This window comes from Sciurus carolinensis, chromosome 16 (assembly GCF_902686445.1).
Source record: "Sciurus carolinensis chromosome 16, mSciCar1.2, whole genome shotgun sequence".
NCBI lineage: Eukaryota > Metazoa > Chordata > Mammalia > Rodentia > Sciuridae > Sciurus > Sciurus carolinensis.
The window spans coordinates 46154282-46179426 of record NC_062228.1 but is presented as its reverse complement, the minus strand read 5'-3'; the positions used below and the strand labels follow the sequence as shown (position 1 = coordinate 46179426).

The 25145-nt window shown below is 40.8% G+C and overlaps 1 long non-coding RNA gene and 1 pseudogene across 7 annotated transcripts in view; one reads left to right on the top strand and one right to left on the bottom strand.

Annotated features, from left to right (window-relative positions):
• Nucleotides 1-9893, top strand: part of LOC124967211 (uncharacterized) — a 59499-nt gene extending 49606 nt beyond the window's left edge. For 2 of the 7 annotated variants that reach the window (XR_007105488.1, XR_007105487.1), the window contains 2 exons: nucleotides 2980-3029; nucleotides 3758-4180. This is a non-coding gene — a long non-coding RNA (uncharacterized LOC124967211). The other 5 variants (XR_007105482.1, XR_007105480.1, XR_007105479.1 and 2 more) reach the window with 5 other exon arrangements.
• A 10143-nt stretch (nucleotides 9894-20036) lies between these two features.
• LOC124966088 (elongin BC and Polycomb repressive complex 2-associated protein-like) lies at nucleotides 20037-22333 on the bottom strand (annotated as a pseudogene).
• Nucleotides 22334-25145: the final 2812 nt, after the last annotated feature.

The following is a 25145-nucleotide window of genomic DNA, read 5'->3' as shown; positions in this document are numbered from 1 at the left end:
GAAATTATCTCTGGAAGCACTTTACCCCTGCCATTTCCAACTCCTAAAAAAGCAGTTTCCAAAGTGCAGATAGTCTTCCAATCTGAGTCCTGGGCCTAATGGATCCCAGGGAGTTATGGGAACTTACAGTTCAACAAGGAATGACTTAGACTGACAGAATTGAGAATAGAGTTGATCCTTCCTATGAGCACTGTGTCACCTCTGCTCTTCCAGCTTCTTTCCTAAAGCAGACATCATTCCTGTTGTGCATTATACCTAAAAAGACCCTAGGAAGTTCGTGTACCTGCATTTGAAGCAGGAGTCCATTCCATAAAATCCCTTTGGAAAAGCAATGATGTCAATAAGGAAATTATGAAAAAGAAAGCTTCTTTAAAGAGATCTGAAATCAACTTTCAAGGTATGTTGAATGGCGAAATGTTTACAAAACAAGTATAACCATCTCCAAAACTTTCTGAGAGTTTTAGCAATATCAGGCATTTGACATCTCCAAGAAATGCTTTAATCTCTGAGATAGTGACGACGTCATAGGCATCAGTGTATTAATCACAGAGAACTTGTTTTGGTATCGGGCAGCTAAAACATAGTTCATTCCTAGGAAATATTTTCTAGATTTTATCATCCCTGGTCATAAATTATGTATTTGGCAATTAACTTATCCTCTATAGCAGTGACTCTCACATTTGAGCAAGCATCAGAATCCCCTAGAGGGCTTGTGAGAATAAATCGCCAGGCCCATTCTCCAGAGTTTCTGAGTCAGCAAACCTGCAGTTCAGCCCAAGTCAGTACTAGGGATTTGAACCCAGAGGCACTTTACCACTAAGATACATTCCCAGCTCTTTTTATTTTATGACAGGATCTTGCTAAATTGCCCAGAATGGCCTCAAACTTGTGATCCTCCAGCCTTAACCCCCCAAATGGCTGGGACTACGAGCATACATCATTGAAACTGGCAAAGCATTTGCACTTCTAACCAGCTTCCTGGTTGATACTGATGCTGCTGGTTCTGGGACCACACTTTGAGACCAGCAGCATCAGCACTATCTTGGAACTAGTTAGAAGTATAGAATATGAACTAGCCATCGTCCCTTTCTTCTTTAGCAATGAAAATCTGATTTTCATTCAGAGTAAAAACACATCTAGGGGCTGGGGTGTAGCTCAGTGGTAGAGTGCTTGCCTAGCATGTGTGAGGCACTGAATTCGATTCTCAGCACCACGTATAAATAAATGAATAAAATAAAGGTCCATCAACCCAAAAATATTTTTTTCAAAAAATGCATCTACCTGAAAGACTGTTTCTCAATCTCTCTTGCAAATTTGTATGGCCACATGGCTGAGTTCTGGCCTATGAGCTATAAGTGAAAGTGTTGTGTAGGAATTCCAGAAAGGCTGCTTGAAGTCAGCAGAGTCCCTGGGAAGGACTCTGTGATAGGCAGCCTCTATGATACAACCTCTTGGTATTGAGGCCCTTATGCAATTCCCTCCCCTTGAGTGAGGATTGGACTTCTGATGCAAGAAGCCAGCCACCAGTGGAGTTGCAAATTGGTGCATCCACTCTGGAAAGCAGTATGGAGAATCCTCAGAAAACTTGGAATGGACCCACCTTTTGGCCCAGTTATCCCACTCCTTGGTTTATACCCAAAGTACTTAAAATCAGCAAACTACAGTTACACAGCCACATCAATGTTTATAGCAGCTCAGTTCACAATAGCTAGATTGTGGAACTAACCTAGATGCCCTTCAACAGATGAATGGATAAAGAAACTCTGGTACATATACACAATGAAATACTATTCAGCCATAAAGAAGAATAATATTATGGCATTTGCAAATAAATGAATGGAATTGGAGAATATCATGGTAAGTGAAATAAGCCAAGCCCAAAAAACCAAAGGCTGAATGTTTTCCCTGATAAGTGGAGAATGACATATAATGGGAGTGGTGGGGTGGGGAGTGAGAGAAGAATGGGGGAACTTTGGATTATGTAGAGGGAAATGAGAGGGAGGGGGTATGAAAAATGGTGGAATGAGACAGACATCTTTACCCTGTGTACATGTATGATTACACGAATGATATGAATCTACATTGTGTACAATCATAGAAATAAAATGGTGAATCAAAATGCAGTCTGTAAAAAATTAAAAGATAAATAAAAATAAATTAAAAAAAAGAAGCCAGCCATCATGTCATGAGGCAGCTCTGTGGAGAGACCCACATAAGTGAGTTTAAAAGGGGACTTTTGAGGCCTGCCAACTGCAGAAGTGAACTCAGGAGCAGACCCTGTCCCAGTTGAGCCTTGAGATGACTGCAGCCCCACTGATGCCTTGATTGTGGCCTGTGATAGCCTGAGGGACAGCTGCACAACTAAGCAGCTCCTAATTATGACCCACAGACACATGGGTCATATGACATGTAAACATTTATTATTTCCAGTCCCAGTTTTTCGAGGGTTATGTATGGCGCAGTAATCCATAACTAATGCAAAGCCCCTTGACTCTCCTTACCTTCTTCATTGTGCTAGCCTGGTGCACAGGAATGAGTGCTAGAACTGCAGAAACCATCCTCCACCATGAGATTACAGTCCACATGGTGAGGAGAGCAAAACCAAAAGAGAGGCATCTGGATCCTGATGACACCAGAAAGCCAACATGGGACTGCATACTTTCTGGTTTTCTTTATGTGAGGAAGACCTAGCTCCTTCTCTTACTGACATTTAAAACTGTTCATGAAGGTTGGGGATATAGCTTGGTGATGGAGCACTTACCTAGCATGTGTGAGCCATGGTTTGATCCCCAACACCGCACACAAAAAAGTATATGTGTGCCTGATTTCTCCTCATCTCATGAAGTCTATCAAATAACAATATTATAATTTTTTTACAGATGCTTAGTTATTACTCTGTGCCAAGCTGTACTTAAATATTTTGCAAATATTATCCCATGAAATTCTCATCACAATCTTATCATTCTTCCCATTGTTCAGGTGAAGAAGCTGAGGCATAGAGACGTAACTTGCTGAAGCTCATGCAGCTAGTAAGTGGCAGATCCAGGATTATAAACCCAGCCAGTCTTCTTGTAGAATCTGTGTTTTTAACCATAAAACCTGTTCTAACATTTTCCAAGCACTTATTTAGTGCCACATACCATACTAAATGCTTTATGCATTTTTTTTTATTGTAAACAAATGGGATACATGTTGTTTCTCTGTCTGTACATGGCGCTTTATGCATTTTATGAAGGAGGAAACTGAAGCTCAGAGGGTTAAGTACCTTTCTCAAAACCACAAGTCTAGAAGTGGCAAGTTGAGATCCAAATCCAGGTTTGTTTCTAAGGCCAGTGCTCCTATAGCTTGTGAAGTTCTCCTTCTATTTTGGGCCTCATTTGTCTTTAAGCATTCCCAGTGTCCATACGATTGAGCCCAGCATTCCCTAAACTTGTCTGTATGGATCACCTAGCAGGTCTTGGTCAATGTGAATTCTTATTCAAAAGTTCTAATTCTTGGGGTCCAAAAATCTGCATTTCTTCCATGCATCCCCATGACCATGATGCCAGTCTAGGGACCACACTTTGCATATTAAGGGTACAGGCAGCAGGAGATGGATGTTCTCCTTTTCAAGTCTTAGCCTTAAGTGGCCATAAAACAAGGAGCTAGAGGAGATGTTCAATAAAGTTCCTTCTAACTCTAGAAGTTCTTGGTGTTGTGTAGAATATGACTTTCTACTAATTCCCACACTTTTTTTTTTTTTTTTTTTTTTTTGCAGTGCTGAGGATTGAACACAGGGCCTTGTGCTTGTGAGGCAAGCACTCTACCAACTGAGCTATCTCCCCAGCCCCTAATTCCCACACTTTTTACTTCTCTAACAAAGCAACAAAGTAATCAGATGACTGCAAGCATAATCAAATATATCCAATTTGACACTAGGGAGAAGATGAATGTGTCGAAGTACCTCAGTTTTATGAGTGAGAAAATAGCAGGGAAGTGAATTGCCAGGTTGCAGAGCTGGGGAACAAGGGAACCAGAGTAGATGCTTCTGGGGCTCTGGTTAAAATTGGAGTCTAGTTCAGGAAGTCTGGGGTAGCACCATTCTGACAAGCTCTCCCCTGAAGCCCACATTGCTGGCCCAGAGTTCATACTTTGAGGAGCACACTTCCAGAGTGCTTTGCTCATTCTACCACTCTCCTTTCCAACCAGGCCACCACAGTGTCAGAGATGCAGACCCTGTGACCAGATCAGACAGGAAGACCACATACGGGAAGGAATGAGCTGACTGGCCCAAATTTAGGGGAACCACTACCACAAGAGAGGTGAGATGCCCACATAGCCTGAAGCTCAGAGGAAGTGGTTATAGTCCCTGCAAAGGATGAAAACACAAGAGCAAAAACACACAGGCACAACTTCCGGCTCTGCTACAGGGCTTTTCTGATATTTCTTTGGCAGGAAAGCTTGACCTCCTGGAGATGATCCAGGCCCTATAAGTAGGCATAAATCTGAGTTGAATATGTAGTACAGGAACTATGTTTCAGGGACAATCCCCAGAAGCCAGCCTGACCTTGGACCCTGCTTCCCATGAGTCTAGAAACTTAGGGTAACAATGAATTAGTCTTCTGTAAATGTCCATTTCTCTCTGCATGAGTAGCAACATATCAGGTGCTCTGGGAGATATGAATAAAGAAAAAAGAGTGGTCTCTACCCTCAAGGAGTTTATCATCTAATTGGGGGAGCCAATGCAAAGCAAGATGAGAATTAAAGAGTTCCTGGTCCTAGCAGGAAGGACTAGATTCATAGTAAAGAATCTCAGAAGAAAAAAATGGGTATGGATTAGAAGAATTCAGAAGAGTCTTGATGGAAGAGGTGATACCTGAGTTGAGGCCTTTGGTAGGTGTGGGCAAATACTAAAACAGCCCTAAGTTTCCCCTTCCACCATCAGCCTGTATCTTTGATCTCTGCCCTGTAACTTGGTATGCACCAGCTCCTTGACACTGTCATTTTGATTCTGGACTTAACCATTTGGCTTGTTGTGGACATCGAAATGTTAGGAAACTTGACAAAGCAGGAATCTGGAAAAATGCATGATGCCACTTTTTTACATCAGCCAACACCAAGGAAATAGGCCCAGGCTAGTCTGCTGGAGACTGAGACAAGCAGGACACAGCTAATTCACCCCAGTTGCCCTAGAGAAGAACTAACCAGACCAACCTATAAGCAAATTCAGCCAAGGTGTGTGATTACTGAGTACTTATTGCTATATGCCATGAAGGTTTTCTGTTTTTATGCAACATTATTCCAAAAATACATAACATATAATGGGCAAAGAGGTTGGAAGAATGAAATGCTTGAGCATTTCCTGTAGAGACTCTTAGAAAATTACCATTGCATGATATTAATAACTCCTACTTCAAATAAGGTACCCTTGGTTAAACATATTGGAGAAATGCTGAATAAATGAAAACAACAGGTTTCTTGATGGAGACTTCCCAGGGTCTTGACTATGAAATGGATTGTTGTGCATCATTCAGAATGCACAATTTCCCAATTTTTGAACAATCTCATGGAACAAGGGTGCCCCTGAATACATTACAAGGCATATCAATCCCAGAAAGTCATGTGCCATTCCAACTTATAGCAAATAATTTGCCAGAGGGCAAGGATATTTTCTTTCTTATCTGGTCCTGTGTCTCAGGACCTAGAGCAGTGTTTGCCACACCATGGGCACACAACAAATATGTGCACAAGGAAGACAAGGAGGAAAGGGGAAAGGGAGAGAAAATGAATATGTTTTTTCTTACCCCTGCTCTTGTATTTGTGCTATTGCCTCTGTTCACAATCAGTGCCTTGGCCTTATCTACCTGGTGATTCCCAACTCTCCTTCAAAGTTGTCATCCCCCTGAAGATGTTTCTGACCTCTCAAGTCAGGTGCTGCATTCAGAGTGCTAGGAGCTGCATTATTGAGTTCATCTTTCCCACCATGTCAAGCACAGTGCCCACCACACTGTACGCATATAATGAGTAACAACTGTTTCTTTCAAACAGAGGAAGAAGAGGAAAGGGCAGGGGAGAAGGAAAGAAGGATAGAAGGAAGAAGAAATGGAGAAAAACAGAGATGGAAGGGGAAGAAGGACAAAAGGGAGAGAAGGAGGTACAAATTAATGAAACACACTCAAGGATCTTTTCATAACAGCAAATGGTTTGTGATAAGATTGGAGAGTTTTCCTAGGAGCAGGTGGTAGAGAGACATGACTATAGGAAAATTTGTTCACTCTTAATTCTGCAAGGAGGCAGAGATTAATATTTTATGCAATAAATTGGCATCAGATAAGCTCTCCTCTGGAAATTGTTTTTTGTCAACAGGCAAAACACTACTACACTTATGTATACCAAAGCAAACTGAATAAAATTTATCATTTACTTAATAGAGGAAATAGTATGTAGCAAAAGAGAAAACATTTTACTCAAGTCCCTCAACCGCCTTAAACCAACACAAAGACTTCTGTTGAAGGGGGATGTTGTACTCATCTGGGACCTGGTGACCAGAAGTGGTCACCTATGAGACTGAGCCATGTGTTTACATGTTAAATATTAAATCAAATCTGCTTTATGTTGATAAATAAAAGCATGGGTCCCAAGAAGTGTAATCTACAACTAGAGTAGAATTGAATATGTTCTTCTGAAAGCCAAGGATTAATGTTCAATAATGATTTGGTTATCACTAGCCCTTATGCATGGAATATAAAGAGCTTGTCAAATGCATGAGTTACATTTTCAAGCAGATGCTGACAGTTTTCTTAAAGCTCTCTTGTCTGGCAAAATGGAAGAAATGGCTTGTGGCTTTCAGAAAGCTGCCCAGCATCATAGATATTCTAAATGTTCTACATTAAGTAAGAGAAAATCAACACATTAAAAGTCTGCCTGTTTTGTACACTTGTAGTCCTAACTAATTCAAAGCTGGCTGGGAGCACTAAGCAAGCTAAATCTGATTTGTATTGACATTTAATAAGAGGCAAAAAATTCAGTCCTGCCCATATCTAAACATGCCCAAAGAGTAATGAAAGTGAGACAATTATCCAGAAGCTTCCAGAAATAGAAGAAACGTACTCTGTGTTTGTGTGCGCGCATGCTTGTGTGCACTGGGATGTGGCAGGAGAAGTAGAATAGCTGAGAAGAGAATTTAGTATGTGGCTATTCCAGAGTGTCTGTTGCAGCCAATAAATGGAAGGAAGTAAGTGTGACATCTAGGCACATCCAGGAAGGGATGAAGTAATGGATGAGCATTCACCAAAATAATCTGTATAGTTCCTTACAGTTCATGGCTGGAAATTTGGGGACACCCACGTCCCACCGAAAAGATTTTGGAAATGGCCTCAAAGAGATATCCTTGGAATATGACTGGAATTTTAAAAAATGCTGATTGAATTATACTGTTTTTAAAAGAGATATTAATAGCAGAAAAATGCTCATAGTGGGGGTTCTATAAAGAAGACTCAGAAAGCAAGGATCATCAGTGTCTCTATAACCAACCAGGAGTGAAGGGGCTCTGCACAGCCCAAATGAGCCTTCCACCCCTGAAGTAGCCTGTAAAATGCCCTCCCAGAAATATGCACACCCTAATCCCTGAACCCTGCAGATGTTACCTATTTTGACAAAAGTGACTTTGCAGATGTGCTTAAATTAAGGATCTTGAGATGAGATTATCCTGTATTATCCAAGTGGGCCTAAGTTCCATCACATGTATCCTTATAAGAAAGAGGGAGAAGGAGAGCTGACATACAGAGAAGGCTATGAGAAGACAGAAGCAGAGATTCGAGCACCACAAGCTAAGGAGTGCATGGCAGAACTAGAATCTGGAGGAGGGAAGAAATAAGACAGTCCCCTGGAGCCTCCAAAAGAGTGCAGCCCAGCTAACACCTTGATTTTGACCTAGCAATACTGATTTGGTACTTATGGTCCCCAGGTGTGTAAGGGAATACATTTCTCTTCTTTTAAACCAGCCTGGGAAATTGTTACTGTAGGCACTGGGAACTAACGCAACCTCCATGTCAAGGTGAGTGCTGCAGGAAACTTGAGCTTGAGGACACACACCATTACACTCAGGCAATTGACCCTCTTCCTGCCCCTTGGCCCTTCATGCCCTGCTGTTGTAGCTCAGATTCCTTGTTATCCAATTAGGATTCTGGATAAAAATCTGGCTGCTTTTCTAGATTTGCCAAAAAGAGAGACTGCACCAATAAGGAGACACAAACTTTTTAGTCTGCTCAGAACTTAGGTTTTCCATTGGGAATTCACTTAGGATGTATGCATCTGATACAATGACTAGTGGAAGCCTCAAACTTGGGGAGTCTCAATTGCACTAACAGAATAAATATTCTAAGTCCACAATGTTGAAATATCAACATGCAGATTCATAAAGATCTCAGTAGCCTACGGAAGTTCAGTTTGGGCTGCCAGTCAATCTTCCTTGATAATACCTCTACCTCCTCTATAAAAATATAGCAGGTTTTACATTGGTTGAACTCATTTCAGGTAACTTGTTGGTGCATCTTTTGCCCCAAAACATATAAAAAATATTTTGAAAACAGATCCTTTGTATATTTGTCAAGACTCATTTAGTTGGGTCTCAAATTAACCTAGACATACAAACCAAAAAGGAACATATTTCTTTCCATAACTTGAAGGTTCAAAGAAAAAAGCTCCAGCTTCAGGCATAGCCATATCTGGGGAGTCCAATAATGAGAAATTGGTCCCCTTTCTATCCATCTGTTAATTCTGTCTTCCTTTTGTTGACTTTTAGACTCTGGTAATCTTTCTTCTCTGGATAGTGAAAGTATCCACTAGACGTTTAGATGTTTATTTACCCCTATATCTATCAATCACAGAAACAGATATTTGTCCCAGCAAAAATTTGTGGAGGAGTTCCAATTGATCCATTTAGGATTATAGTTTCATATTTAACCAATCACTGTTGCCAGGAAGTTTCAACCCTGTGGCAAGGAGGAGGGGTCAACTCCTCTCCATCTGGAATGAATTTTTCCATAATCAAAATAAATTGTGCTGTAAGAAGGCAGCTGAGGAGAAAGGGATATCAGGTGGACTATAACTCCAACTACCTCAGTTCACTCACTTTCATTTGTGGATTTCATATTCTCAGTTCCAACTATTCCTGAGTCACCCTAAGCACTCATGACACTCAGAATTCATAATTGTTCTAAGCCACAATATCACATTGCCCATGGTAGAAAGCCAAAGAGCCATGAAAAGTGCTTAGCAAATGAATGAGCCTAGCTGACCACCTGTCAACCACATCTCAGAGCAACTTTGTTTTTTCCTGCATCTACACAGAAAGTTTTCAGTAAGAGGAAAACTTTACTCCCTAGTTCAAACTTCCCTTGGATGACAGCATCTGTTGATATTGGTGCTGAAAGTGAAAAAGTGGCAAGGCCTTTTACAAATAGACTACAAATAAACTACATTTAAAAATCATCACTCAGTCTAAAATGAGTCAGTTTAAATGTCATAATGTATTTAATAAGGGCCTAGAATGCACCCCTCATGGATGAATGTATTCTATATAAATAATATCTACTCAACAGTAATGATCTCTTCTGTTTAAGCTATCTATTCTTGCAAAAGAAAATATCCCCAAACTTAGTGTCTTAAATTAACGAATATTTTATTTACTCTCAATTCCACAATCTAGCCTGGATTCTACTACACAGATCTTCTGCTGGTCTTACCAGCAATCACTCATGTGCCTGCAGTTAGCTGGCAGGTTGATTGGGAAATAGGCTCAGCTGAGACATTAGGAAGCTTGGGCTCTCTCTCTCCCTCTCTCTCTCTCTCTCTCTCTCTCTCTCTCATTCTCTCTACAGTATCTCTATCTCTTATCTCTATCTCTATCTCTATCATCTCTTTCTCTTTTTCTTTCTTTCAACTCCCATGTAGTCTCAAGACCTTTCTCTCCTTTCTCTCTTTCTGTCCTCCTCCCTGTTTTTTTCCTCTCTCCCTTTTCTCCCTTCACATAAGCCTCCCCACAGATTCTCTTTTGCAGAATAGTCAGACTTTTATGGTGGCTCAAAGTTCCCAAGACCAAACTGGCAGAAATTTCAAGGGCTTCTTAAAGCTTAGGCCCTGAACACACACTATTGAATAACAAATTCAACCCTGATTCAAGGACACACAAGGGCAGAAATGTAGAGACACATGTTTCTGGGGGCCATGAATGTAAGAGACTACCATGACTCCTCTAGACTATAGAGGAGTATATTCTCTCAATAAATCCAGATTTATCCCCATTTTATTGATTTATTAAAGAGAAGCTTACAGAGGATAAGGAGTTATTCCAAAGTCATCCCATTAGACTTAAATACAAAGACAGTGCTCAATCCACTAACCTCAGGATGCCATACTAGTTTCAGAACATGCAATTAAGTTCAGTTCTTGGGAATGTATTCACTGGGTGTTTCCATTGGGTATTCTGTGGTAGAAGAGCAATACAAAGATACCCTCTTACCTTCCTTTCTATTCTCTTTGGCTTTCACCACAGTTTTACACACAAAATAGCACCCACTTAATAATTAAGGGTGGGCTTAAACATCCCTAACCTTGGGCTTCCCTTGCCCTGGATTCCCCAACCCTCTATGGCCCAGAATTATGACTCTGAATATTCCTCAAAGGGGCAACTACACTGCCATTCCCTACCATGAGAACCTTTAATCAACTCTCTGCCCAGGGTTAGGGTTAGAATCAAGGAGGTATTGAGACTATGGACTCAGGGCATTAAGCCTAAGTGAACTGCCTATACTGGCAGTCTTGGAGTGGGAAAGAGTGCCTCAGAGAATATAGTCAAGAGACCCATGAGTAGGAGTCCCAACAGAGCCACCAGGGAAGCATTTGGTTTTTTAAATAATAGGAAACCCTAAAAAAAACTTACCCAGAGACTTAATCGATCCACAAATAACTTAAATCACATTGACATAAAATTCTAAATTTGACAGCTTTTTACAGCAATTTACTGCCAAGCCAGTGCACTGAATGTTCAATTTCATTTCCTGTTTTCCTTGCCCTGGTGCTAAGGTGGTTTGGGAAGAGTCAAAACAGAGCAAGAAGAAGAGAGGGCCTACTTGACTCTTGCTTGCTCACATTTCATGTTCTTCCTTCTCCTGGTTATAGCCCTTGCACCCTGTTTCTTATGACAGCACGACATTTGTGCCTTCAGTCTGTGACCCAGAGTCCTCACATCCTTAAAACTTCCTTGATGCTACAGCTTATGCAGGAAAGTATACAAGGTCCTCAAGTGGGGAGAGTGGCAGCATAGGAACTCTTTTGAGGAACATTGACAGTCTTCACCTTGGGGCCTGGAGGAGTGGAGAATAAGAAACTGTGGACGCCTACAGACCCTAAGTGGGTACCATTTTGTGTGTGTATATGAGATGATTTAAAGATGAGGGAAAATTGTCAGTCTTAATTCTCCAAAGTCTATAATTTACATGAGAGTGAAAAGAGAAAAGCATAAAAGTTGCTTCAGTGACAATTTAAGTGCTCTGTTTACCTTTTAAGCTAAATCACTACTCAATACAATAACAATTACACATATATCATTTAAAATATGTACTGTTGGTATGGTTTTAATTTTTATTTGATAGTAATTCATGAGACCTACTCTATGAACAATATGTGAAGATTCGTCTTCTCATTTTATAATTAGGTCATGAATTTTCAGTCTTTGTTCCTCATAAAATATAGTCATGACTTAACAATTAAAGAAAATGTTAACTGTTACACAATCATAATATTGCTTTTTCTCTATTTAATTTTTATTAAAAATTCTATAATTTCCTACTTAAATAAGTCAATGATCCTTGGCTGTTGTATCATGAAATATTTGTGTTTTTCTGCCAGACACAATTTAGCTTACATACATCCAACATCTTTTATTTTGTAGAATCAAGACCATAAAAGGAAAATGTGATAGAACAGTGCACCTTCATGTTTTATCAACATGTAATTCTTAAAACTTACCTGAGCTTTATTGCTGGACATTGGGGAAGTCATATATTGGAGCAAGTGAAATTCCAGTTGGTGAGGTATTTGAGTACCCAGCTCCAATGGGAGAGTTTCTTTTCAGTTCTTTTCAACAGGGACTGTATGTCACACGATGCTGAGGGCCAAAGGATGGGTAAGATTTCCTCTACTAGCAGGCAAGCATCTCCAAATTGAAATAAAAATAGCATGGGTAGGTTTACCCTTCCACTTGCTTCCAAAAAGACACATGCTGCAAAATTTGACCTAAGAAAACTGGTGATTCGCCTATTTTATGATTTTTTGGGGGATGGATAGAAGAAGGCTTCAATAGTTTGAAATAGCTGAAGGCTGTAGATCTCCTCACCAACAACCTCACTACCAGGTAGTGTGTTAGAAGGAATTATTACTGCAGATGTGGTGGTGCATGCCTGTAATTCCAGCAACTTGGGAGGCTAAGGCAGGAGGATCACAAATTCAAAGCCAGTCTCAGCAATTTAGCAAGACCTTGTCTCTAAATAAAAAAATGAAAAGGACTGGGAATGTGCCTCAGTGGTTAAGTGTCCCTGGGATCAATCCCTGGTACCAAAAAAGAAAAAAAGAAGAACAATGAGAAGCAAGGATCAGACCAGATTCTGACACTTTTATAAACAGTCTTACAAGGAGACACCTACATGGCCATGCAGTTTGTCATGAAAATTCAATGAAGTTCTGTTGTGATCCTTGAGCTGCTCCTACTATATCTTGCATGAAAGGTTAGCTACATGTACAATTTTGGAGCTTTCAAATTTATCAAACCTTCTAGACAATATTATATAACATACAATAAATGGTTAAACAATGGCTCAGCCTAGAATCCTGAGTCTAGAGGGTCATTTTAAAGGGCTAGGGGCAATTGACCTCCCTAGATTCTTATACCCCTATTATACAAAGGCAGGACTTCATAGATAATTCTAACTAAAGTATCCTTTTGGGTATCACTCATTTCATCAATGGAAAATTATTTCTAACATCCATAAGACTAATTAACAAAACCTGTGATATTGATTTGAGATTAAAACACTTGAAGGCTTATAGTAGGTGCTTTGGGAATGCTGGTTTCTGATTAAAGTTTTGGAGAGCTAATAATAATCCATGGAATGAACATCCACAATTAGACTTCAAATGTTAACTGCCCCTAGGGTATAGGTTAAAAGTAACATGAAAAAATGTCATATTAGCAACCACATGCTATGAGGTATGATGTTATAGCAATGCCTGTAATAGAAGGTATATTTTAAGATTTTTATATGGTTTACATGTACAAGCTTTTGTCAAAATGAATGTCTTTGACATCGAATTCTGCTTCTTGGCTTCCAGTTTTAGAAACTAGCCAGAAATAAGCATTTGTTTAATCCTAAATTATTTTTATTTATTATGTACATAAAAAGAATGCAAGGATTTGGTCTTCTATCCAAGATGAAAGGACAAGACTTTACTCCTAGCCACAAAGAAATAGAAACCAGGACAAAATATGCAAAATAATGAGTTTTCTGCTTCATACATCAAAAAACAAAACAAAAAACAAACAAACCAAAAAAAAAACAGATGCAAGGCAGTGTTCTTTAAGGAATCCTGTTAGGCTGGTCTGCACAGAGTCATCCTTACCTCGATGTTTCTTTTTAGTAATTTCTGTCCACTGACCCCTGCTCTGCTCCTTAGTTCTAGATTTTTACTTTTTCTTTTACATTCAGAGATGAAAGCAATCTGTGTTTCCTACTGAAAAAAATCCCATGTGATGACCCCTATACCAATAGTTCTCTGGAATAAAGCCTACCTAACCTCCCTTAAAAAAATGAATGCCTTTGAGTTAGGCTTAAAATGTGACATTTGATAGAACTGCCACCTGGTTCAGTAATTCTACCACTGAGTATATAATCAAAAAAAGTGAAAATCCAGGACTCGAGAGATTTGCACACCCCTGTTCATAGCTGCATTATTAACAATGGCTAAACTGTGGAAGAAACCTAAGTCCATCAGCAGATAAATGGATAAGCAGAATGTATATTCATACAACAATATTATTTAACTTTGAAAATGAAGGTTAAAAATGCAACAGAAGCTACAACATGGGTGAAATTTTAGGACATTATGCTAAGTGAAATAAGTTAATTGCAAAGGACAATTATTGTATAGTTCCACTTACATCGAGGTACCTAGGTTAGTCAAAATCATAGACACAAAGTAGAATGGTGGTGTCCAGGAGGTGAGGAGGAGGGAGAATGGATAGTTTGTTGTTTCATTCATGGATATAAACATTTCAATTTGCAAGATGAAAAGAGTTCTGGAAATCAATGTTTGAAAACAAAATGAATATACTTACTATCATTAAACTATACATGTAAAATAGTTAAGACAGTAATTTTATGTCATGTGTATTTACCACAGCAAAATAATTGAAGTAAAGAACCACATCTGCTACTCTCTTGCTACTTGTGACTCATCATGAGGCCAACATTATCTGGATTTCTGGCCCTTTGTCACTACCCTGAAGCTTCAGGAAGAGTCCGCTGGTAAGATAGGTATTATGGTAGCAGTCCAAAGGTCTTACAGCAGCAAACTGTTACAAGTGAGCACTTGGCTTTGGAAGTGATAAGACAGGAAATCAGAATAGCAGAGGCAAAGCAACATGGGTAGGGCAAGCAAGCCAGCTCCAGAGTAACATTTAAAGTGATACTTGCTCTCAAATGACAACCCTGCATTTGAAAGACCTGGGAGTGAGTGCATTCTTAAGTTTATACCCAAAGCAACTCTCTTGTCTCCTTCTGCTTCCTTCCAATTGTGCACAAGAGGCCTTGTTTTCAAAGTAAGGAACTTGAATTACATCCTGAGGGCTATAAGGAAGCTTTGAGCCAACCTGAGCAAAAGCAATCGTGTTTGAAAGCTGATTCTTGCTGCTTTGTCAAGAACAAACTGGAAGGAAGGAAGACTGAAGGCAAGGAGATGAATTTAAGCAAGAGGTTATAAAAGCCTGCTTTAAGGCAGTAGCTGTGGGACTGGAGAGTACTGAATGCTTAAAAAGCTGTTGAGGTGACAGGATTGAAAGTGTGTTAACTAATTCAGTGTGGTGGTGACAAAGGAAAAAGCTCAACATGACCTTGGCAACTGAGTAATCTGATGATGCTGTTTACCAAGAAGGAATACAGGAAGACTAGCTGTGCAGGGAAGACAATATATCTCATTTTTGGCACATAGTTTGAGGTACATGGTTTATATCCAATTATCTATATCTTATAGATAATTAGACCTAAGAATCTTGAATGCCGAAGGACAGATGTAGGAATCATCATGGAGGGATAATGTTTAAATCCAGAGGTGTGAATAAACCACTGTACAGAGGCAATGGAAAGATCAGAGATAAGACTAAGTTCACAGCAAATCTAAAGCAAAGGTTTCTAAACAGGGGAGTTTGTGCCCACCAGGGGACACTACACAATTTCTGGAAACATTTCTGGTTATAACGAGAGAGTGCTACTAGGATCAAGTGGGTAATGGCCAGAGAGCTGCTATAATGCCCACAGTGGAGAATTACGCTACCCAAAGTGTCAGCTGTGCCAAGGATGACAAACCCTGGTCAAAGGATATCATGAGAGGCCTTGTCACTTGTCTTCTTGAAATCTAGATGGGCTGTTTCTAATATGTGTCTGATTATTTAAAATCCTAGTTACCCTTTCAAAGAAAGAAATGAGATCCTCTGTTCCTGGAGAATCAGTCCTTATCCTTCTCTTTTCAGAGTTCCCAGAGAATGGGCTTTCCATTCTCCCTCTCAATTTTTATCCCTTGTTCCACTCCAAGGGAAGAGGAAAGGGTAATTGGGAGTGGTGTTAGCCTAGTCAGGCCATGTTTAACACTAGACAGGGCCACCATACCTGTGACATAACACAGCAGCACACTATCTCTCCTATTACATGCCAGCTGGATTGGAAAGGAAGACCAGGATTTGCCTCTGCTGCCAGCTGTTATGAAGAAGGTCACCCAATAGTGTTTTCCCTTTTTTTCTTTCCCTTGAACTGGCTAAGAGTCAGGTGCATGGGTTCTTTCAGCTCTTACCCACTTTGTCACTCTTTTTCTATGGATAAGGAATACTAAATGAGATGTTCCCTTGTTGCTATTCCTGCATTGTCTGTCACTCTCTGTCCAACCTGTTCAATCACAGGAGAGTGAGAGTTAAGGAGAAATAAGACAGCAACGGACAGGTAGAAAATGTAAAACAATGAACTGACACTGCTTCTTAGGGACATAGCCAGTCACTTACCCACACAAAACATCTCTGGACAGACCATGTCATAAAGTGGAGTCTGAGAATAGTTCATGGAAGGGAGGGGTGGAGTATATATCTGCTGATCAACCTCTGCCTCCTCTTTCCCATAGTTCAAAATTCACCCCATGTAGAGTTAATTCACACTCTCTTTTCTGTTGCATCACCTGAGTTTCCTGAAAGTTACTGGCAAAACTAGATTCCACACCCTATGCTTGTGTTTGCATTGGGAAATGACAAGATGAACCAAGAATCTGGGCCTCAGCCTCAAGGATCTTTTGGGCCCACATGGAGATTACTTCAACACAAATGGCAACAGAACCAGGAGACAAAGAAGCTAAGGGAGTCTGAGAAGGTAGATAAGATGGTCTGATATGAAATGAGTCTGCATACACCATTGGCTAAAACTTAGAAGGGAAAGGAAACCACATTCCTAAAACCATAGCATTTCTGACATGATTTCTTAGAAAACTCACACTGGATTCTATTGATAGTCACAAAACATCTGGAGTAGGAACTACTAGTTGACTACTCCAAAATTGAGTCTGCCCTTATTTTATTTTTGTAATATTTTTAGTTGTAAATGGAACAATACCTTCATTTTATTTATTTTTATGTGATGCTGAGGATTGAACCCACTGCCTCACACAAGCTAGGCAAGTGCTCTACCACTGAGCCACAACAACAGCCCTGCCCAAGTTTTTTTATTGTTTACAAAACATCCAATTCTTATATGAACTAATGACCACCCAAAAATTATGAGTACATTTTCCAGGTAGGCATGACTGTGATTAAGTTTTAGTCAATGATATAAGCAGAACATATATGGCAGCCCCCAGAAAACCTCTCTAAAATATGAGATAATGAACTATTTCCCCTTTCCATTTTTTTCACTATGAAATGTGGATGTGATGGTTTGAATGTTAGCCACCATTCTGGACCATGAGGATAGGGGTGGCCAACTAATGAGCTTAAAAAATATGGATGGATTCCAATAACATCATGAAGCTACCATAACAACTTTATATTGCCTACCTCTATATTTATGTACATAAAAATAATCTTTCATATTTTTATACTTTTTTGAATTTGTAACACATGTAGCTAAACTTAATCATTCTAATAATATTTTTTAGCATCCTTGCTTGATATCAAAATCAAATTTTGCTGTAATTTCACTTTCTTCCCATTTCTAAAAATAGAAGTGGTATTTACACATCTCTGGATTTCCAGGATATCCCTGTTTACCATAATTCCTCAAAGATATTTTATTGACCATTCATCAATCTCTTTCACAATATTCATCTCAGTCTTGACTTTCAATTAATTTGGGTTGACTGTTTTCCAATAACCAAACTACTTAATTAATAAGTTTTCCTGATGTAATCTTTTTACTCATTCTAGATTACTGTTCCTTTTTAGCATTGTTTTGTCCTCCATGTTAATTAATACATAGACAATATGGTGATTGATGATCACAAATTCTTTCTCAACTCTCCCACCAAAAGGTTTATTTTATGTTCCTTCTCTTTGAATCAAAGGTGACTCTATGGCTGCTTAACTAATAGAATGTAGCCAAAATAGTACTGAGCAATATTTTACCTAGCCTGAAAATGGACTATTTCCTGCCTCTTCAAACATTCACACTTAATTCACTTTGGAGGCCAGGCATGGTGGCACATGCCTGTAATCCCAGTAGCTCCAGAGGCTGAGGCAGAATGGCAAGTTCAAGGCCAGCCTCAGTAACTTAGTAAGGCCCTAAGTAACTTAGTGGGACCCTGTTTCAAAAAATGAAAAGGACTGGGGATGTGGCTCAGTGGTTAAGCACCCCTGGGTTAAATCCCCATCCCAACATACCCCACACCCCAAAATAGACACTCTCAAAGCCATCTACCCTGCTATGAGAAGCCCAAGTCACATGGAGGGGTCATGAATAGGCATTCCAAGTGACAACCCTGACTGAATGCCCAACCAAAAGACAGCATCAACTACCAGCCAGTCATGTGAGGGAGCCATCATGATGCACAACCCAGTGAAGTCTCCAGACATCTACAATCTAATCAACTTCACAGAGCAGAATTGTTCAACTGAACCTCCATCAACCCAGAAAATTATGAGACAATGAATGGTTATTATTTCAAGTTACTAAGTTTTGGGGTAGTTTGTTACACTGATATTATAAGATAATGAAAATGAGTTGTGATTTGTAAGTGCTATAGTAATTGACAATTCTAGTGTAGTTTCTTTAAATGAAAAATTCTCATTGATCACATTTTCCCTATCCCTCTCCCCACTCTACTCTCCTCAGCCTCTGAGGAGAGTACCACCATTCTACTCTTGATTTCGATAAGCTTCTCTTAGATTCCACGTATAAGTGAGATTATGTAGTATTTGTTTTTCTGGGCCTAGCATACTTCACTTAACAAAATGTTAATGTCCAAGTTGTCACAAATGACAGTCATTTTATAGGTGAATAGTATTCCACTGTGTGTATGACCATTTATCTATTCACCAGTTGAGGGACACTTAGGTTGTCTCCATTTCTTGGTTACTGTGAATAGTACTGCAATAAACAGTTTTCACCACATAAAAATGATAAATATTTAAGGAGATATGAATGTTTACCCTATTTTGAACATTACACAATGTATACATGTATAAAACATAACACGGTACCCTGTAAATATGTATAATTTTGTCAACTTAAATAAATAAATACAAAATGACAAAATTCCCAGAAATGCTAGTAGCTTAAGGGAGGTAGCTTTATTAAGAAAGTGATATTTCATTATTTCATGCATTCGTTCAGCTCATATTTATTAAGTGTCTCTTGCAGGCACCTAAGTGCCAAATTACAGCAAGGCACATTTCTTCACCCTAGAGGGTTCACAGAATGGATAGAAATGGAACTAAATGGGCATAAGTTGAAATATTTTACATATTCGTGGACTATTCCTTCCAAGAGTTATATGAGAGTGAAACTTTTCCCACTCCAAATTTGAGGAAAATATGCCTATTTCTGACCATGTATTTCTGTTGAAGGTCATTTTAGTTTGAATCCACAGTAGTTGGGTCCTGAAATTCGGCTGTGCTGAGGGTTCAAAGGAGGTTAAACATGGTTTACAAGAAATGCTATTGCTCCTGACCCAGAACAATAGTGCCAGCTTCTTCTTGGAGGTAGAGGGATTGGTGGAGAAAACATCCAAAATTTATTTTCCAACAGACAGCATCAGCAAATCCTACAGGGGTTTCTCTGTAGATCACATTGTCTAGGAATTATGAGCTCAATAGTGAGAAAGCCTTCCCACCCCTATCACAGCCCCCACACCTGGAGGCTTGCCCTCCAAGGCAGAAACAACAGGTTTGTCCATCACCAAGGTCTCCCCCACCATCCCCCACCCCCAGTCTTTGAGCATGTCTCCTTCTCTCTACCTGGGGTATGAAGGCCCTGCCCCAGAGAACAGAGGTGGAGGAGGGATTGGAATCTGTGTCATTCAGCCTTTTGGGGTCAAGCCTTCTCCTGACTCCAGCCCTTGGTTCCTCTGCAAATATGAGTTGGAGGGAAACTCACCCCGACCTCTTAGGTGCTTGAGGATAACTGTCATTTGAGGTCTCTCTGACCATAGTCCATAAAACATAAAGGAAGGGAACAGGCAAATGTGAGAAATGAGGCTGTCTCCTCAAGCCCGCAGTTTGGCAGAGTTCTGTGATCAGAACTCTGAGCAGACGCTCAGAGTTCTTCCAGGTTGACCCCCCAGAATTTGAGGCTGGGGGACTCAGGAACAGCGCCCCCCCCCCATCTGCCACTGTCAGAGGGGGTGGGCAGTCGGGGGTTTGGCGTCTCCTTGGAGGCGAAGCGAGGATGCAGGCCCTAAGACTGTCCTCCCCAACAACCAGGGCCGGAGGGCAGGGAAAGCAGTCCAGAAGGCCGAAGGTGTTCCTGGTGGGCAGTGTAGGTGCGGGCGGCAGGGCTGCGCGCTGCGCTGGGGCGGAGATGGTCGCTGGCGTTTCTTGGCTGCTCCCCGGGCCGACCCTTTCGCTGGCGGCTGCTCGGGACCCCTGCGCAAACTCGGAGTGTCCAGGGCGAAGTCCTTCGCGTAACACCACAGTTTCCACCCGCGGATCGGACAATCGAAATGTTCCTTGCGAAGATCGCCCGGTGGGGCCCGAGCTGCGCTGACCGTCAAGGAGGTAAAGGCTGATGCCTCCGGGGCCGCAAGCGGGGGTTTTCCATCGACCGCAGCCTCCTGGCCCTGCAGGGACAGCTCGGGAGACGCCCGGGACACGCGGGCTCGGTGGAGAGGCCCACAGGTGGCGGCGGAGGCCGGGAGCTGGGATCCTGAGGCGGGCAGGCGGCTGGATCAGGCTGGGATTCGAGACCCGGGTCTGGCCCAGGCGGAACCGAGGCGGAGCTGGTCCAAGATTCCCCAGGACGCGGGGCTCGGGGCAGCGGCGCGGAGGTGCGCAGGAGCGAGCGCCGAAGTGCGGGAAGCTGCCTCCGCCCTCTTCCTCCTCCTCGCCGCCCAGGCACACCGCGACATCGGCATCCTCGCCCGCTGGGGATTTCGGATCGCCAAACTGCCCGGCCTGTCCCCGGAGGTACTTTAGGCCATCTGGGGCCCAGCCACCGGTGCCCACGGAGGTTCGAGGGCCCTGCAGCACCGGGGCCCGTGGCGCCTGCTCCCCAGGCCCCAGGTCGGAGAGGACGCCCGGGGTTTGGCAAGGGCGCAGATGGCAAGTGTCCTGTGTCCCCCGACGCGGCTTCCGGGGTGTAGGGGAGCAGGGCGACACTCGCGGGGACGCAGGCACTGACAGGCGGGGAGGGGAACACAGTCTCCATGGAACAACTTCGGGGGGTGCCCACTGAGGGGCCCTGGTCCCAGTGGCGGGATGCCCTGGCTGCCCGAAGAGCCCACGGGCTAGGGGAACATCGCCCCGCTCTACGGGGAGGTCCGTGCTCACGGGCGCCCGAGCCCGCTACACCGGGCCGCTCTGGCTCTGGCTCGCTCCTGGATCTCGTCACGCGGCCCTCCCGGCGGCCGGACTCCGGGTGTGGTCAGCCGCCCTTCCTGCTGTCGCATTCTCTGCACAAGCCAGGTGAGAGCCCTCCCAAGTCGCCGAAGCACTGAGGCGGGGAAAACAAAGCGGCAGGCGGTCGCCAGAGGGGGAAAGGATCCCGGCCAGGCACCTGGTGCCTGGGCCCAGGCGGCGGGGAGGGCGCCTTCCGCCCGCTCCCAAATTGTGGATTATTGACCCATTCAAAAGACTCATCTCTGAAGCCATTACACTTTAGTGTTGAAAATTCATGCAACACCCGGGGGTGGTGGTGTATACCTGTAATCCCAGCAACTCGGGAGACTGAGGCAGGAGGATGACAAGTTCAAGGCCAGCCTCAGCAACTCAGTGAGACCCTAAGCAACTTAGTAAGACCCTAAGCGACTTAGTAAGAGCCTGTATCCAAATAAAAAATAAAAAGAACTAGGGATGTAGCTCAGAGGTAAAGCACCCTGGGTTCAATCCCAGTATAATAAATAAATAAATAAATAAATAACACAACATAAAATTCACCATTTTGAAACGTACATACAATTCAGGCTGGGTGTGATGGTGCACACCAGTTATTCCAGCAACTGAGGAGGCTGAGGGAAGAGTATCACAGGTTCAAGGACAGCCTGCACAATTTAGGGAAACCCCATCCCAAACCAAAAATAAAAAGGGCTGAGGATGTAGCTCAGTGGTAGAATGCCCCTGGATTAAATCCGTAGTATGAAAAAACATTATACAATTCAGTAGTTTTCATGTATGCACAATGGTGTACAACAACACTATCTAGTTCCAGAATATTTTCATTATCCTAAAAACACTCCCTATTAGCTGTCAACTACATTTCCTGTTTCTTACAGTCCCCAGCAACCACCAATGTACTTTTGACTCTACAGATTTGCCTATTTTGAATGTTTCTTAAAAATAGAATCATAAATTATGTGGCTTTTTGCTCCTTTTACTCACCTTGTTTTCAAGGTTCATCCATGTTTTAGCAGGAATCAGTTTTTCTTATTCTTCATGTCCAAATAATATATGGATACATCATATTTTCCTCATCCATTCATCAGTTGAACATTTGGGTTGTTTTTACTTTGGTGTTATCATACATAAGGATGCCATGAACATTCATGTACAAGTTTTTGTGTGAGCATATTTTCAATTCTCTTGGGTAGATGCACAGGAATGGAAGTGTTAGGTCAAATGGTAACAATATGGTGAACTTTTCGGGGAGATGCCAAACTGTTTCAAAGGGGCTGCGACATTTTACAATTCTACCAGCAATGTATGAGATGACCAATTTCTCCACTTTTCGTTTGTTGTATTATAGCCATGCTAGTCGATTTTAATTTTGATTTTCATCGCCCTGATAATTAATGATGTTGATCATCTTTTCATTTGCCTGTCTTCTTTGGAAAATGTCTATTCAAAACCATTTCATCTTTTCCTTTTTTTTTTTTTTTGGTGCTAGGGATTGAATCCAGAGGCACTTTACCAGTGAGCCACATCCCCAGCCCTTTTTATTTTTCATTTTGTGAGAAAGGGTTTGATAAGTTGCTTAGGGCCTCACTAAGTTGCTGAGACTGACCTTGAACTTGTCATCCTCCTGCCTCAGCCTCCTGAGTCACTGGGATTACAAGTATGCATCACCACACCTGGCCATCTTTCTATTTTTTAATTGGATTGACACTTTATTGATGAAATTTAAGAGTTCTTTATTTATTCTGGATATTAGACTTTCGTTAGATAAATAAGTGCCAAATATTTTCTTCCATTCTGTTAGTTAGTTTTGTGCATTTTATACCATCCTTTGATATGCTAAAGTTTTAAGTTTTTTTTTTTTTTTTTTTTGTACTGGGGATTGAATCCAGGGGCACTTTACCACTGAGCTACATCCCCTGCCCTTTTGATTTTTTGAGAAAAGGCCTTGCTATGTTGCTGAGGGTTTCACTAAATTGCTGAGGCTAGCTTTCAATTTGCCATTCTCCTGCTTCAGCCTCCTGACTCACTGAAATTATAGGTATGTACCACTGCACCTTGCCAAACGTTTATGATTTTCATGAAGTCATATTTATCTTTCTTTCATTGCTTGAGCTTTGATGTCATATCTAAGAGATTGCTGTCTAATCAAATATCATTAATATTTATGTCTATGTTTCTTTCTAAGAGTTTTATAGGTTTAGCACTTACATTTAGGTCCTTGATTCATTTTGTGTTCATTTTTGCATGTGGTGTGAGTTATGTGGCTAAAATGCAGTTTTTGCATGAGGATGTCCAGTTGTCCCAGCACCATTTTTTGAAAAGACTCTTTTCCCTGTTGAAAGATTGCGGTACCCTTGTTGAAAAACAATTGACTATAGACGGATGGATCAGGCATAATATTTTGATTGAGAGAACATATCTTTAGCTGCTGAGATATAAACTCTGTACCTAACGAATATTCTAAAGTTATATTTTTATGGCATGTTTTAATATATAACCCAAATATTTTCTCAGTTAGTGACTTTTTGCCTCCATGTAGAGTTCCTTTCACTGACAAATATTTTTATGTGACAAGGCTGTTGAAATAAGTTGACTCTGCTGTGATTCTTTTTAATGCTTTGCAGAACTCAGATGCTGCAAAATTGCAGGGCTCCTCAATTTCATTCTATTTTGGTACAAACTATATATTTATCCAATTAAAGATAGGAACTTCATCAAAAGACCCTTCAAAGTCAAGATATTCCAACATTCAATTACAGAATTGCAAAATTGAGACTTATAAATCATTTGAACTCACATCATTTAATTTGTTTAGTTCTCTTGTTTTGAAGAAATAAATCTAATGTCTGTTTGAAAGCTTTGTTTTCAATTATTTTACTTTTCCAAAACCTTCAAATGTGAACTTTCTTTGAATACTTTGATTAAAGATATTCAAATGGTTTCAAGAAATCAAGAAATAAGATTTAGAGGACTTACAAAGATGTTCAATGCGAATGTGGGACACTTTGATTGATTTACAAAGTAGTTCTTTAAGCCTAAAACATTTCTAAAATCCATTTGATGACACATACTGCCATCTAAGTATTTTTGACTCAACATATTTTATTATAAAAATTTTGTATTTCATGTACTATAACACTGTATAAATAGAAACATTTGTAAATTTTGACAATTGTAGCTTCTATTTTAATGGATATAGTATTATATCTTGTCTTTATACAATTATAAATTATGTATGCACCTTGACTAATTCCAAATATAGTTTAGTCCTTGTATTTCTTGATTTACTAAGACTATTGTCTTCACTGCAGTGTTTGGCTGCACCAAAATTTATATTTTCATCATTATCTCTAAAACAAATGATTTTATCTTTAAGTGTTAAACTTTTAAAATAAATTTACTATAGTATTCCCAATCATGGCAGATATTACACCTTTGACAGGATGAAGCTCCAAAAGCTTTATTTAGATCCGTGAATTGGATGAAAATATCAAGCTATAACTGGAATGAACTGATATTCCAAGCATCTGAAGACACTAATATAAAACTGAAGCCATGTAACTCTTTGTGAACTTCATCTTCTTATGAAGTCAACTCATTGACATATATTGCTTCACTTTTTGTATGAAAACACACACACACACACACACACAAAGAATGAAGTTTAGATCTAAATGAAAATAAATACTACACAAAACCATATGCAAACACCATTAAATGTGGATGAGGACACCTGCCCTGAGGCACTGCAGAGCATAAATGTACTCAAAAAGTAAGGATCCTAATTAGAATACGTTATACTCTGCATATATAT